Below are 17648 nucleotides of genomic sequence, written 5' to 3' on the forward strand. Positions count from 1 at the left end.
AGGACCAAGTGAAGGAGGGATTTCATGATGGGCGATGATCGAAAAAATTTCTGATTTTCCTAATAGTTATTCTATATCCTACTTTGGGGGTCTATTTACTAAGCCTTAGATGGAGATAAAGTACAAACCAACCAGCTCCTGTCATTTTTTAAACACAGCTTGTGACATGGCATTTAGGAGCTCATTGGCTGGTACTATCATAGAGCAGATGTATTAAGCCTGGAGAAGTGATAAAGCAGTGGTAAAGAAGTAAAAAGTGGAAGGTGATAATGCACCAGCCAATCAGCTCCTAACTGTCATTTTTCAAACCCGTAATTATTGGCTGGTGCATTATCCCCTTCCATTTATCCCTTCTTTAGCACTTCTCCAGGCTTAATACAACTGCCACTATCTTCGTCCACTTTATCTCCGTCCAAAGCTTAGTAAATAGACCCCTTAGTTAGCTGTATAAATACTGGGCATTTTGTACAATGGGGGAAAATCCATATACAGTGCATCCAGATTCGGGAAAGTATTCACAGTGCTTCACTTTTTCCACATTTTGTTATGTTACCGCCTTATTCCAAAATGGAATAAATTAATTTTTTCCCCTCAAAATTCTACACACAATACCCCATAATGGCAATGTGAAAAAAGTTTTTTTGAGATTGTTGCAAATTTATTAAAAATAAAAATCTAAGAAATCACATGTACATAAGTATTCACAGCCATGCCATGAAGCTCAAAATTGAGCTCAGGTGCATCCAGTTTCCAATGATCATCCTTGAGATGTTCCCACAGCTTAATTAGAGTCCACCTGTGGTAAATTCAGTTGATTGGACATGACTTGGAAAGGCACACACCTGTCTATATAAGGTCCCACACTTGCATGTCTGAGCACAATCCAAGCATGAAGTCAAAGGAATTGTCTGTAGACCTCCGAGACAGGATTGTCTCGAGGCACAAATCTGGGGAAGGGTACAGAAAAATATCTGCTGCTTTGAAGGTCCCAATGAGCACAGTGGCCTCCATCATCCGTAAATGGAAGACGTTCTGAGCCACAAGGACTCTTCCTAGAGCTGGCCGGCCATCTTAACTGAACGATCGTGGAGAAGGGCCCTAGTCAGGGAGGTGACCAAGAACCGTATGGTCACTCTGTCAGAGCTACAGCATTCCTCTGTGGAGAGAGGAGAACCTTCCAGAAGGACAACTATCTCTGCAGCAATCCACCAATCAGGCCTGTATGGTAGAGTGGCCAGACGGATGCCACTTAGTAAAAAGCACATGGCAGCCCGCCTGGAGTTTGCTAAAATGCACCCGAAGGACTCTCAGACCATGAGAAACAGAATTTTCTGGTCTGATGAGACAAAGATTGAACTCTTTGGCGTGAATGCCAAGCATCATGTTTGGAGGAAACCAGTCACCGCTCATCACCAGGCCAATACCATCCCTACAGTGAAGCATGGTGATGGCAGCATCATGCTCTGGGGATGATTTCAGTGGCAGGAAATGGGAGACTAGTCAGGATAGAGGGAAAGATGAATGCAGCAATGTACAGAGATATCCTGGATGAAAATATACTCCAAAGCACTCTTGACCTCAGACTAGGGTGACGGTTCATCTTTCAGCAAGACAACGACCCTAAGCACACAGTCAAGATATCAAAGGAGTGGCTTCAGGACAACTCTGTGAATGTCCTTGAGTGGCCCAGCCAGAGCCCAGACTTGAATCCGATTGAACATCTCTGGAGAGATCTGAAAATGTCTGTGCACGACGCTTCCCATCCAACCTGATAGAGCTTGAGAGGTGCTGCAAAGAGGAATGAATGAAACTGTCCAAAGATAGGTGAGCCCCACAGTTAGTAAGAGCTACTTGTTGAAGAAAAGACACTGATATTTTTCAGGATTTGTTTGTGTATTGTGTCTTACAAGAGGTTCCATATACTGTAAGTGGCCACGTGAAACCTTCTTTAAAATGCATGTAGCCATTAGAGATGAGCGCCTGAAATTTTTCGGGTTTTGTGTTTTGGTTTTGGGTTCGGTTCCGCGGCCGTGTTTTGGGTTCGAACGCGTTTTGGCAAAACCTCACCGAATTTTTTTTGTCGGATTCGGGTGTGTTTTGGATTCGGGTGTTTTTTTCCAAAAACACTAAAAAACAGCTTAAATCATAGAATTTGGGGGTCATTTTGATCCCAAAGTATTATTAACCTCAAAAACCATAATTTACACTCATTTTCAGTCTATTCTGAATACCTCACACCTCACAATATTATTTTTAGTCCTAAAATTTGCACCGAGGTCGCTGTGTGAGTAAGATAAGCGACCCTAGTGGCCGACACAAACACCGGGCCCATCTAGGAGTGGCACTGCAGTGTCACGCAGGATGTCCCTTCCAAAAAACCCTCCCCAAACAGCACATGACGCAAAGAAAAAAAGAGGCGCAATGAGGTAGCTGTGTGAGTAAGATTAGCGACCCTAGTGGCCGACACAAACACCGGGCCCATCTAGGAGTGGCACTGCAGTGTCACGCAGGATGGCCCTTCCAAAAAACCCTCCCCAAACAGCACATGACGCAAAGAAAAAAAGAGGCGCAATGAGGTAGCTGTGTGAGTAAGATTAGCGACCCTAGTGGCCGACACAAACACCGGGCCCATCTAGGAGTGGCACTGCAGTGTCACGCAGGATGTCCCTTCCAAAAAACCCTCCCCAAACAGCACATGACGCAAAGAAAAAAAGAGGCGCAATGAGGTAGCTGACTGTGTGAGTAAGATTAGCGACCCTAGTGGCCGACACAAACACCGGGCCCATCTAGGAGTGGCACTGCAGTGTCACGCAGGATGTCCCTTCCAAAAAACCCTCCCCAAACAGCACATGACGCAAAGAAAAAAAGAGGCGCAATGAGGTAGCTGACTGTGTGAGTAAGATTAGCGACCCTAGTGGCCAACACAAACACCGGGCCCATCTAGGAGTGGCACTGCAGTGTCACGCAGGATGTCCCTTCCAAAAAACCCTCCCCAAACAGCACATGACGCAAAGAAAAAAAGAGGCGCAATGAGGTAGCTGACTGTGTGAGTAAGATTAGCGACCCTAGTGGCCGACACAAACACCGGGCCCATCTAGGAGTGGCACTGCAGTGTCACGCAGGATGTCCCTTCCAAAAACCCCTCCCCAATCAGCACATGATGCAAAGAAAAAGAAAAGAAAAAAGAGGTGCAAGATGGAATTGTCCTTGGGCCCTCCCACCCACCCTTATGTTGTATAAACAAAACAGGACATGCACACTTTAACCAACCCATCATTTCAGTGACAGGGTCTGCCACACGACTGTGACTGATATGACGGGTTGGTTTGGACCCCCCCCAAAAAAGAAGCAATTAATCTCTCCTTGCACAAACTGGCTCTACAGAGGCAAGATGTCCACCTCATCTTCACCCTCCGATATATCACCGTGTACATCCCCCTCCTCACAGATGATCAATTCGTCCCCACTGGAATCCACCATCTCAGCTCCCTGTGTACTTTGTGGAGGCAATTGCTGCTGGTCAATGTCTCCGCGGAGGAATTGATTATAATTCATTTTAATGAACATCATCTTCTCCACATTTTCTGGATGTAACCTCGTACGCCGATTGCTGACAAGGTGAGCGGCGGCACTAAACACTCTTTCGGAGTACACACTTGTGGGAGGGCAACTTAGGTAGAATAAAGCCAGTTTGTGCAAGGGCCTCCAAATTGCCTCTTTTTCCTGCCAGTATAAGTACGGACTGTGTGACGTGCCTACTTGGATGCGGTCACTCATATAATCCTCCACCATTCTATCAATGTTGAGAGAATCATATGCAGTGACAGTAGACGACATGTCCGTAATCGTTGTCAGGTCCTTCAGTCCGGACCAGATGTCAGCATCAGCAGTCGCTCCAGACTGCCCTGCATCACCGCCAGCGGGTGGGCTCGGAATTCTGAGCCTTTTCCTCGCACCCCCAGTTGCGGGAGAATGTGAAGGAGGAGATGTTGACAGGTCGCGTTCCGCTTGACTTGACAATTTTGTCACCAGCAGGTCTTTCAACCCCAGCAGACCTGTGTCTGCCGGAAAGAGAGATCCAAGGTAGGCTTTAAATCTAGGATCGAGCACGGTGGCCAAAATGTAGTGCTCTGATTTCAACAGATTGACCACCCGTGAATCCTTGTTAAGCAAATTAAGGGCTGCATCCACAAGTCCCACATGCCTAGCGGAATCGCTCCGTGTTAGCTCCTCCTTCAATGCCTCCAGCTTCTTCTGCAAAAGCCTGATGAGGGGAATGACCTGACTCAGGCTGGCAGTGTCTGAACTGACTTCACGTGTGGCAAGTTCAAAGGGCATCAGAACCTTGCACAACGTTGAAATCATTCTCCACTGCACTTGAGACAGGTGCATTCCACCTACTATATCGTGCTCAATTGTATAGGCTTGAATGGCCTTTTGCTGCTCCTCCAACCTCTGAAGCATATAGAGGGTTGAATTCCACCTCGTTACCACTTCTTGCTTCAGATGATGGCAGGGCAGGTTCAGTAGTTTTTGGTGGTGCTCCAGTCTTCTGTACGTGGTGCCTGTACGCCGAAAGTGTCCCGCAATTTTTCTGGCCACCGACAGCATCTCTTGCACGCCCCTGTCGTTTTTTAAAAAATTCTGCACCACCAAATTCAAGGTATGTGCAAAACATGGGACGTGCTGGAATTTGCCCATATTTAATGCACACACAATATTGCTGGCGTTGTCCGATGCCACAAATCCACAGGAGAGTCCAATTGGGGTAAAGCCATTCCGCGATGATCTTCCTCAGTTGCCGTAAGAGGTTTTCAGCTGTGTGCGTATTCTGGAAAGCGGTGATACAAAGCGTAGCCTGCCTAGGAAAGAGTTGGCGTTTGCGAGATGCTGCTACTGGTGCCGCCGCTGCTGTTCTTGCGGCGGGAGTCCATACATCTACCCAGTGGGCTGTCACAGTCATATAGTCCTGACCCTGCCCTGCTCCACTTGTCCACATGTCCGTGGTTAAGTGGACATTGGGTACAACTGCATTTTTTAGGAGACTGGTGAGTCTTTTTCTGACGTCCGTGTACATTCTCGGTATCGCCTGCCTAGAGAAGTGGAACCTAGATGGTATTTGGTAACGGGGGCACACTGCCTCAATAAATTGTCTAGTTCCCTGTGAACTAACGGCGGATACCGGACGCACGTCTAACACCAACATAGTTGTCAAGGACTCAGTTATCCGCTTTGCAGTAGGATGACTGCTGTGATATTTCATCTTCCTCGCAAAGGACTGTTGAACAGTCAATTGCTTACTGGAAGTAGTACAAGTGGGCTTACGACTTCCCCTCTGGGATGACCATCGACTCCCAGCGGCAACAACAGCAGCGCCAGCAGCAGTAGGCGTTACACGCAAGGATGCATCGGAGGAATCCCAGGCAGGAGAGGACTCGTCAGACTTGCCAGTGACATGGCCTGCAGGACTATTGGCATTCCTGGGGAAGGAGGAAATTGACACTGAGGGAGTTGGTGGGGTGGTTTGCGTGAGCTTGGTTACAAGAGGAAGGGATTTACTGGTCAGTGGACTGCTTCCGCTGTCACCCAAAGTTTTTGAACTTGTCACTGACTTATTATGAATGCGCTGCAGGTGACGTATAAGGGAGGATGTTCCGAGGTGGTTAACGTCCTTACCCCTACTTATTACAGCTTGACAAAGGGAACACACGGCTTGACACCTGTTGTCCGCATTTCTGGTGAAATACCTCCACACCGAAGAGCTGATTTTTTTGGTATTTTCACCTGGCATGTCAACGGCCATATTCCTCCCACGGACAACAGGTGTCTCCCCGGGTGCCTGACTTAAACAAACCACCTCACCATCAGAATCCTCCTGGTCAATTTCCTCCCCAGCGCCAGCAACACCCATATCCTCCTCATCCTGGTGTACTTCAACACTGACATCTTCAATCTGACTATCAGGAACTGGACTGCGGGTGCTCCTTCCAGCACTTGCAGGGGGCGTGCAAATGGTGGAAGGCGCATGCTCTTCACGTCCAGTGTTGGGAAGGTCAGGCATCGCAACCGACACAATTGGACTCTCCTTGTGGATTTGGGATTTCAAAGAACGCACAGTTCTTTGCGGTGCTTTTGCCAGCTTGAGTCTTTTCAGTTTTCTAGCGAGAGGCTGAGTGCTTCCATCCTCATGTGAAGCTGAACCACTAGCCATGAACATAGGCCAGGGCCTCAGCCGTTCCTTGCCACTCCGTGTGGTAAATGGCATATTGGCAAGTTTACGCTTCTCCTCCGACAATTTTATTTTAGGTTTTGGAGTCCTTTTTTTACTGATATTTGGTGTTTTGGTTTTGACATGCTCTGTACTATGCCATTGGGCATCGGCCTTGGCAGACGACGTTGCTGGCATTTCATCGTCTCGGCCATGACTAGTGGCAGCAGCTTCAGCACGAGGTGGAAGTGGATCTTGATCTTTCCCTAATTTTGGAACCTCAACATTTTTGTTCTCCATATTTTAATAGGCACAACTAAAAGGCACCTCAGGTAAACAATGGAGATGGATGGATTGGATACTAGTATACAATTATGGACGGGCTGCCGAGTGCCGACACAGAGGTAGCCACAGCCGTGAACTACCGCACTGTACTGTGTCTGCTGCTAATATATAGACTGGTTGATAAAGAGATAGTATACTCGTAACTAGTATGTATGTATAAAGAAAGAAAAAAAAACCACGGTTAGGTGGTATATACAATTATGGACGGGCTGCCGAGTGCCGACACAGAGGTAGCCACAGCCGTGAACTACCGCACTGTACTGTGTCTGCTGCTAATATATAGACTGGTTGATAAAGAGATAGTATACTCGTAACTAGTATGTATGTATAAAGAAAGAAAAAAAAACCACGGTTAGGTGGTATATACAATTATGGACGGGCTGCCGAGTGCCGACACAGAGGTAGCCACAGCCGTGAACTACTGTACTGTGTCTGCTGCTAATATATAGACTGGTTGATAAAGAGATAGTATACTCGTAACTAGTATGTATGTATAAAGAAAGAAAAAAAAACCACGGTTAGGTGGTATATACAATTATGGACGGGCTGCCGAGTGCCGACACAGAGGTAGCCACAGCCGTGAACTACTGTACTGTGTCTGCTGCTAATATATAGACTGGTTGATAAAGAGATAGTATACTCGTAACTAGTATGTATGTATAAAGAAAGAAAAAAAAAACACGGTTAGGTGGTATATACAATTATGGACGGGCTGCCGAGTGCCGACACAGAGGTAGCCACAGCCGTGAACTACTGTACTGTGTCTGCTGCTAATATATAGACTGGTTGATAAAGAGATAGTATACTCGTAACTAGTATGTATGTATAAAGAAAGAAAAAAAAACCACGGTTAGGTGGTATATACAATTATGGACGGGCTGCCGAGTGCCGACACAGAGGTAGCCACAGCCGTGAACTACCGCACTGTACTGTGTCTGCTGCTAATATATAGACTGGTTGATAAAGAGATAGTATACTCGTAACTAGTATGTATGTATAAAGAAAGAAAAAAAAACCACGGTTAGGTGGTATATACAATTATGGACGGGCTGCCGAGTGCCGACACAGAGGTAGCCACAGCCGTGAACTACCGCACTGTACTGTGTCTGCTGCTAATATATAGACTGGTTGATAAAGAGATAGTATACTCGTAACTAGTATGTATGTATAAAGAAAGAAAAAAAAACCACGGTTAGGTCACTGGTATATACAATTATGGACGGGCTGCCGAGTGCCGACACAGAGGTAGCCACAGCCGTGAACTACCGCACTGTACTGTGTCTGCTGCTAATATAGACTGGTTGATAAAGAGATAGTATACTACTAATATTATATACTGGTGGTCAGGTCACTGGTCACTAGTCACACTGGCAGTGGCACTCCTGCAGCAAAAGTGTGCACTGTTTAATTTTAATATAATATTATGTACTCCTGGCTCCTGCTATAACCTATAACTGGCACTGCAGTAGTGCTCCCCAGTCTCCCCCACAATTATAAGCTGTGTGAGCTGAGCAGTCAGACAGATATATATAATATTATATATAGATAATAGATGATGCAGCACACTGGCCTGAGCCTGAGCAGTGCACACAGATATGGTATGTGACTGAGTCACTGTGTGCTGTGTATCGCTTTTTTCAGGCAGAGAACGGATTATATTATGTACTCCTGGCTCCTGCTATAACCTATAACTGGCACTGCAGTAGTGCTCCCCAGTCTCCCCCACAATTATAAGCTGTGTGAGCTGAGCAGTCAGACAGATATATAATATATATAGATGATGCAGCACACTGGCCTGAGCCTGAGCAGTGCACACAGATATGGTATGTGACTGAGTCACTGTGTGCTGTGTATCGCTTTTTTCAGGCAGAGAACGGATTATAAATAAAAGTGGTGGTCACTGGTCACTATCAGCAAAACTCTGCACTGTACACTACTGAGTACTCCTAATGCTCCCCAAAATTAGTAAATCAAGTGTCTAAACGGAGAGGACGCCAGCCACGTCCTCTCCCTATCAATCTCAATGCACGTGTGAAAATGGCGGCGACGCGCGGCTCCTTATATAGAATCCGAGTCTCGCGATAGAATCCGAGCCTCGCGAGAATCCGACAGCGTCATGATGACGTTCGGGCGCGCTCGGGTTAACCGAGCAAGGCGGGAAGATCCGAGTCGCTCGGACCCGTAAAAAAAAACATGAAGTTCTGGCGGGTTCGGATTCAGAGAAACCGAACCCGCTCATCTCTAGTAGCCATAGGGATCACTGTGCCTTATAACCAATGAAGGGAAAGGAAACTGATGATCCCATTTGAATGTATATATCTCTGAATTCTTTTTTTCTCCAAGAATATAACAGCTACAAAATGGGTGTAAGGTGCAATCAGGGAGCTTGCTGGACTATTCAGGGAGTCAGGGAGATTGCTACTATTTCAGGGAGTCTCCTGTAGAATGAGGCAGGGTAGGCAACTATGTCCGTATAAACCTATTTAACTGAGGTGCTAAAACTGAGTAGATGCAGCGCAAGGAGAAAACAGTGATATATGTGCCAGTGTGATGTCGGGAGAAATCGTTAGCATGTGCACTTGATTTATGCCGGGAGATGTAGCTTAATAGTGGTCATAGTAAATACCAGTACCCAGGGCCGGCTCTACCATTAGGCAGATTTCACCCGCTACTGGAGGGAGCCACTGAAGTAATCTAGAAAAAAATTAAGGATGTCTCTGTATGCGGTTTCCTCCTTTTACACTGTGCTGGCTGCTGCTGCGGTAGGTCTAATCAGGTGCAGCCCCCGCTATTAGGCTGTACGCCCCTGGATCCTAGCTCTCCAGCAGTCTGTAGTTGCTGTAATGCTGTTGCTGCCGCCTGTAAGGGCAACCATGTCAATTACAAGAGAAAACAAGAAAGCAACTTTTCGGTAAGTAACCCATGGGGGTTTCTGTGGGACCACAGACAGTGCAGATCTTACAACCCGATGGGTGGTTTGCACTTGTGAACAGCATAATAGGAAAAACACAGTCACTGGGGCACAATACAGTACACATGGAGGAAGGGGGGAGTCAGTAATGAACTTAAACATAGGGGGATGCAACACAATAATGAGCTTACAGTATAACGGCACTCAGCAAAAATATGACATTTGCCTCAGTGTACTATATGATTCCTAACATGCCAGCTAGATTGTATACAGTACATAGGCAGAAAGATGGTCGTCACTCAAGGTTTTGAAGTGAAAGTACATTGTGAACAAAGTTACAAAATTTTGTGACTTTGTTTACAATATTTTTTTTTTCACTTTAAAAGTCCTTGAGTGCTGTCCCTTTTATCTGTATATGTATAAAGATGCAATTCACCCCAGCTCACCTAGTGGCCACCTGCATCTCCCCTCCGAGAGGTGGTGGTGGTGGTGGTGGGGTTTGCAGGTTATCGGGCATTAGGCTGAAGCCTTGCCTAGGCTGCAGAGAGACCTTGCACCGGCCCTGCCAGTACCGGTACAATAGAAGAACTGAAGGCCTGATGTGAATTAAACCACAAGGATGAGGGCTGGCCCTGGTGCCGGTCACATGGTAGTGCCAGCCTATGGTAGATGGTAGGAGGTAGGTTAGGTGATGGGCAGCACGGACAGTGTAATGGTTAGCATTACTGCCTCACAGCACTGAGGTCATCGGTTCACTTCTCACATTGACCCTAACTGTGTGGAGTTTGTATATTCTCCATGTATTTGTATGGGGGTCCTCTGGGTACTCCAGTTTCCTCCCACTATCCAAAAATATACTGGTAGGATAACTGACTCCCAGCAAAATTATCCCTAGCGTGTGTGTACATGGGATAGGGAATATAGAGTGTAAGCTCAACTAAGGGGCTGGGACTGATATAAATGGCCAACTATTCTCTGTAAAGTGCTGCAGAATATGTGTGCACTATATAAATACTGGTAATAAATAAATAATTTATGCAGTGTTTCGATTTCCCACCCTCCATTCCCTGTTGCTAGTGGGGTTTTTTGTTTTGTTTGCTCAGTTCTGGCCGTCCTTTCTTTGCCACCATACAGGTATAATTGATTACATCATAACTAGCTGACCAATTTCTGCCACAGTTATGTGTATGTGTCTTTATTTTTAGTACGTTAAGCTTATATTAGGTATTAGTTAAAGTTCTAAGATAAATTATGTGGCTAGTATAGAAGACACCGATTAGCTCATAGGAATTGAATAATTTTTTTAGTTAGAGATGAGCGGTTCGGTTCTCCAGAAATCCGAACCCACCCACATTTTGTGGATCCGAGCCGAAAGGACAGTGCCTATGCCTAAAGTGGAATATTGGCCCTCATTCCGAGTTGTTCGCTCTGTAAATTTCATCGCATCGCAGCGATTTTCCGCTTAGTGCGCATGCGCAATGTTCGCACTGCGACTGCGCCAAGTAAATCTGCTATGCACTTAGTAATTTTACTCACGGCTTTTTCATCGTTCTGGCGATCGTAATGTGATTGACAGGAAATGTGTGTTACTGGGCGGAAACAGGCCGTTTTATGGGCGTGTGGGAAAAAACGCTACCGTTTCCGGAAAAAACGCAGGAGTGGCCGGAGAAACGGAGGAGTGTCTGGGCGAACGCTGGGAGTGTTTGTGACGTCAAACCAGGAACGACAAGCACTGAACTGATCGCAGATGCCGAGTAAGTCTGAAGCTACTCAGAAACTGCTACGAGGTGTGTAATCGCAATATTGCGAATACTTCGTTCGCAATTTTAAGAAGCTAAGATTCACTCCCAGTAGGCGGCGGCTTAGCGTGAGCAACTCTGCTAAAATCGCCTTGCGAGCGATCAACTCGGAATGAGGGCCATAATACGTTGTGAATTTTCTTGGTGCTTAAATTCTCCAGAAATCACAATGACATTTTGGAGAATTTGCACTTAAAGCCGCCAACTGTAATTGAAGACAATTTTAATGCTTGGGAGTAAATGTAATAGCCTCTGATTTTGAAAAACTACAGATTTTTACTGTTGAGAGTTTCAAGTCGATGTATGTAATACAATGTAACTATAGTTACACTCAGTGGCGGCTCCAGAGGTTGGGCTGCAGGTCAGTTCAAATTTCAAATATTGGAGCCACACCAACTGCCATTTCAAACTGACTCACTGGCAGTTGGTGTTTCTCCCAAAATTTAAAATTTTAACTGACCTGCAGCCCCACCTCTGGAGCCGATCCTGCTCAAGACATCTGCCAGAATCACTCTTCACTAGTTACAAGTTACACGTATTACCAGTGGTGCAAGTAGAAATTTTTTCTTAGTGGTACTGATAGTAAAAACGTAGTCATGTGTCATGAGGGGGCGTGGTCACACAAAACTAGGGAAGTGCCTACATGACAATAGGGACTTGGCCACATTATGCCACATACTGTAATTCCCCTTACACATTATGCCAAACATCCATAATGCCAATTACCAGGGTTTAAAGTGGGCCGGAACGGGGCAGATCTGAGTACCGCCACTTCTAATTGAAGGCGGAACCAGTTCCTCCTCCGCCCAGCCACCAACAAGTAAATGCTTTAGGTCCCTTGTAAAGTTGGAAGCAGCAAAAGCAGCTGCCAGCCAATCTCTGCAAGTGGGACCAGCTTCTGAGCCAATCATGGCTCGTGGACCACCAGCCAATGAGAAGCTGCCAAGTGACAGCTCTTCATTGGCTGATGGCCTGCGATCCGTGATTGCTTCAAAAGAGCGGTCCCTTCTTTTGAATTTGAGGCAGCAGCACTGCCAGGCAGCCGATCCGTGGATGTGAGTCAGGATTATCTGGCGCCCGCTGCCAACAGCCGCGACCTGATGCTCCAGGCCCCGACGACGGAGGATGGCGGGGCGGGGCGGTAGGATGTGGGGGAGGATGAGAGCAGCAGGGGATGAGATGGCGGGGCCGGGGGGAATGATGAAAAAGCCGGAGGCGAGATAGGCGGAAGGGATGATGAGAGATGCCGGAGGTGAGCCAGCAGGGGGAATGATGGGGGAAGCAGGGGGTGAGACGGCGGGAAGATGATGAGAGAAGCAGGCGGTGAGATGGCAGGGGGATGATGAGAGAAGCAGGGGGATGATGAGGGAAGCAGGGGGTTAGACGGCAGGGGGGATGATGAGAGAAGCAGAGGGTGAGAAGGCAGGGGAAGATAAGAGATAGGGGGTGAGACGGCAGGGGGATGATGAGAGAAGCAGGGGGTGAGATGGCAGGGAGATGATGAGAGAAGCAGGGGGTGAGACGGCAGGGGGATGATGAGAAAAGCAGGGGGTGAGACGGCAGGGGGGATCATGAGAAAATCAGGGGGTCGGACGGCAGGGGGTGAGACGGCAGGGGGGATGATGAAAGAAGCAGTTGGGTGAGACGGCAGGGGGATGATGAGAGAAGCAGGGGGTGAAACGGCATGGGGATGATGAGAGAAGCAGTTGGGTGAGACGGCAGGGGGATGATGAGAGAAGCAGGTGGTGAGATGGCAGGGGGATGATGAGAGATAGGGATTGAGATGGCAGGGGGATGATGAGAGAAGCAGGGGGTGAAACGGCATGGGGATGATGAGAGAAGCAGTTGGGTTAGACGGCAGGGGGATGATGAGAGAAGCAGGGGGTGAGACGGCATGGGGATGATGAGAGAAGTAGGGGGTGAGACGGCAGGGGGATGATGAGAGAAGCAGGTGGTGAGACGGCAGGGGGATGATGAGAGAAGCAGGTGGTGAGATGACAGGGAGATGATGAGAGAAGCAGGGGTGAGACGGCATGGGGATGATGAGAGAAGCAGGTGGTGAGACGTCAGGGGGATGATGAGAGAAGCAGGTGGTAAGATGGCAGGGGGATGATGAGAGAAGAAGGGGGTGAGACGGCAGGGGGATGATGAGAGATGCAGGGGGTGAGATGGCAGGGGGATGATGAGAGAAGCAGTGGGTGAGCAGGTAGGGGGCTGATGAGAGATAGTGGGTGAGACGGCAGGGGGGATGATGAGAGAAGCAGGGGGTGAGACGGCAGGGGGATGATGATAGAAGCAGGGGGGGTGACGGCAGTGGGAGGATGAGAGAAGCAGGGGGTGAGACGGCAGGGGGATAATGAGAGAAGCAGGTGGTGAGACGGCAGGGGGATGATGAGAGATGCAGGTGGTGAGATGGCAGGGGGATGATGAGAGAAGCAGGGGGTGAAACAGCAGGGGGATGATGAGAGAAGCAGGGGGTGAGCAGGTAGGGGGCTGATGAGAGATAGTGGGTGAGACGGCAGGGGGGATGACGAGAGAAGCAGGGGGTGAGACGGCAGGGGGATGATGAGAGAAGCAGGGGGTGAGACGGCAGGGGGATGATGAGAGAAGCAGGGGGTGAGACGGCAGGGGGATGATGAGAAAAGCAGGGGGTGAGACGGCAGGGGGGATCATGAGAAAATCAGGGGGTCGGACGGCAGGGGGTGAGACTGCAGGGGGGATGATGAAAGAAGCAGTTGGGTGAGACGGCAGGGGGATGATGAGAGAAGCAGGGGGTGAAACGGCATGGGGATGATGAGAGAAGCAGTTGGGTGAGACGGCAGGGGGATGATGAGAGAAGCAGGTGGTGAGATGGCAGGGGGATGATGAGAGATAGGGATTGAGATGGCAGGGGGATGATGAGAGAAGCAGGGGGTGAAACGGCATGGGGATGATGAGAGAAGCAGTTGGGTGAGACGGCAGGGGGATGATGAGAGAAGCAGGGGGTGAGACGGCATGGGGATGATGAGAGAAGTAGGGGGTGAGACGGCAGGGGGATGATGAGAGAAGCAGGTGGTGAGACGACAGGGGGATGATGAGAGAAGCAGGTGGTGAGATGACAGGGAGATGATGAGAGAAGCAGGGGTGAGACGGCATGGGGATGATGAGAGAAGCAGGTGGTGAGACGTCAGGGGGATGATGAGAGAAGCAGGTGGTAAGATGGCAGGGGGATGATGAGAGAAGAAGGGGGTGAGACGGCAGGGGGATGATGAGAGATGCAGGGGGTGAGATGGCAGGGGGATGATGAGAGAAGCAGTGGGTGAGCAGGTAGGGGGCTGATGAGAGATAGTGGGTGAGACGGCAGGGGGGATGATGAGAGAAGCAGGGGGTGAGACGGCAGGGGGATGATGAGAGAAGCAGGGGGGGTGACGGCAGCGGGAGGATGAGAGAAGCAGGGGGTGAGACGGCAGGGGGATAATGAGAGAAGCAGGTGGTGAGACGGCAGGGGGATGATGAGAGATGCAGGTGGTGAGATGGCAGGGGGATGATGAGAGAAGCAGGGGGTGAGACAGCAGGGGGATGATGAGAGAAGCAGGGGGTGAGCAGGTAGGGGGCTGATGACAGATAGTGGGTGAGACGGCAGGGGGGATGACGAGAGAAGCAGGGGGTGAGACGGCAGGGGGATGATGAGAGAAGCAGGGGGTGAGACGGCAGGGGGATGATGAGAGAAGCAGGGGGTGAGACAGCAGGGGGATGATGAGAGAAGCAGGTGGTGAGACGGCAGGGGGATGATGAGAGAAGCAGGGGGTGAGACGGCAGGGGGATAATGAGAGAAGCAGGTGGTGAGACGGCAGGGGGATGATGAGAGATGCAGGGGGTGAGATGGCAGGGGGATGATGAGAGAAGCAGGGGGTGAGACAGCAGGGGGATGATGAGAGAAGCAGGGGGTGAGCAGGTAGGGGGCTGATGAGAGATAGTGGGTGAGACGGCAGGGGGGATGACGAGAGAAGCAGGGGGTGAGACGGCAGGGGGATGATGAGAGAAGCAGGGGGTGAGACGTCAGGGGGATGATGAGAGAAGCAGGGGGTGAGACAGCAGGGGGATAATGAGAGAAGCAGGGGGTGAGACGGCAGGGGGATGATGAGAAAAGTAGGGGGTTAGATAGCAGGGGGATGATGAGAGAAGCAGGGGGTGAGACGGCAGGGGGATGATGAAGAGAGCAGGGGGTGAGACGTCAGGGGGATGATGAGAGAAGCAGGGGGTGAGACAGCAGGGGGATAATGAGAGAAGCAGGGGGTGAGACGGCAGGGGGATGATGAGAGAAGCAGTGGGTGAGCAGGTAGGGGGCTGATGAGAGATAGTGGGTGAGACGGCAGGGGGGATGATGAGAGAAGCAGGGGGTAAGATGGCAGGGGGATGATGAGAGAAGAAGGGGGTGAGACGGCAGGGGGAAGATGAGAGATGCAGGGGGTGAGATGGCAGGGGGATGATGAGAGAAGCAGTGGGTGAGCAGGTAGGGGGCTGATGAGAGATAGTGGGTGAGACGGCAGGGGGGATGATGAGAGAAGCAGGGGGTGAGACGGCAGGGGGATGATGAGAGAAGCAGGGGGGGGTGACGGCAGCGGGAGGATGAGAGAAGCAGGGGGTGAGACGGCAGGGGGATAATGAGAGAAGCAGGTGGTGAGACGGCAGGGGGATGATGAGAGATGCAGGTGGTGAGATGGCAGGGGGATGATGAGAGAAGCAGGGGGGGTGAGACAGCAGGGGGATGATGAGAGAGCAGGGGGTGAGCAGGTAGGGGGCTGATGAGAGATAGTGGGGTGAGACGGCAGGGGGGATGACGAGAGAAGCAGGGGGTGAGACGGCAGGGGATGATGAGAGAAGCAGGGGGTGAGACGGCAGGGGGATGATGAGAGAAGCAGGGGGTGAGACAGCAGGGGATGATGAGAGAAGCAGGTGGTGAGACGGCAGGGGGATGATGAGAGAAGCAGGGGGTGAGACGGCAGGGGGATAATGAGAGAAGCAGGTGGTGAGACGGCAGGGGGATGATGAGAGATGCAGGGGGTGAGATGGCAGGGGGATGATGAGAGAAGCAGGGGGTGAGACAGCAGGGGGATGATGAGAGAAGCAGGGGGTGAGCAGGTAGGGGGCCGATGAGAGATAGTGGGTGAGACGGCAGGGGGGATGACGAGAGAAGCAGGGGGTGAGACGGCAGGGGGATGATGAGAGAAGCAGGGGGTGAGACGTCAGGGGGATGATGAGAGAAGCAGGGGGTGAGACAGCAGGGGGATAATGAGAGAAGCAGGGGGTGAGACGGCAGGGGGATGATGAGAAAAGTAGGGGGTTAGATAGCAGGGGGATGATGAGAGAAGCAGGGGGTGAGACGGCAGGGGGATGATGAGAGAAGCAGGGGGTGAGACGTCAGGGGGATGATGAGAGAAGCAGGGGGGTGAGACAGCAGGGGGATAATGAGAGAAGCAGGGGGTGAGACGGCAGGGGGATAATGAGAGAAGCAGGGGGTGAGACGGCAGGGGGATGATGAGAGAAGCAGGTGGTGAGACGGCATGGAGATGATGAGAGAAGCAGGGGGTGAGAAGGCATGGGGATGAGAGAAGCAGGGGGATGATGAGAGGAGCAGGGGGATGATGAGAGAAGCAGGGGGATGATGAGAAGCAGGTGGTGAGATGGCAGGGGGATGATGAGAGATGCAGGGGGGTGAGATGGCAGGGGGATGATGAGAGATAGGGGGTGAGATGGCAGGGGGATGATGAGAGAAGCAGGGGGTGAGACGGCAGGGGATGATGAGAGAAGCAGGGGGTGAGACGGCAGGGGGGATGATGAGAGAAGCAGGGGATGAGATGGCAGGGGGATGATGAGAGAAGCAGGTGGTGAGACGGCAGGGGGATGATGAGAGATGCAGGGGGTGAGATGGCAGGGGGATGATGAGAGATAGGGTGTGAGATGGCAGGGGGATGATGAGAGAAGCGGGGGGTGAGACGGCAGGGGGATGATGAGAGAAGCAGGTGGTGAGACGGCAGGGGGATGATGAGAGATGCAGGGGGTGAGATGGCAGGGGGATGATGAGAGAAGCAGGGGGTAAGACGGCAGGAGGGATCATGAGGAAAAGCAGGGGGTGGGGCGGCAGGGGGTGAGACGGCAGGGGGGATGATGAGAGAAGCAGGTGGTGAGATGGCAGGGAGATGATGAGAGAAGCAGGTGGTGAGATGGCAGAGGGATGATGAGAGAAGCAGGTGGTAAGATGGCAGGGGGATGATGAGAGAAGCAGGGGGTGAGACGGCAGGGGGATGATGAGAGAAGCAGGGGGTGAGACGGCAGGGGGATGATGAGAGATAGGGATTGAGATGGCAGGGGGGATGATGAGAGATGCAAGGGGTGAGATGGCAGG

The sequence above is a fragment of the Pseudophryne corroboree genome, chromosome 9 (genome assembly GCF_028390025.1).
Source record: "Pseudophryne corroboree isolate aPseCor3 chromosome 9, aPseCor3.hap2, whole genome shotgun sequence".
NCBI lineage: Eukaryota > Metazoa > Chordata > Amphibia > Anura > Myobatrachidae > Pseudophryne > Pseudophryne corroboree.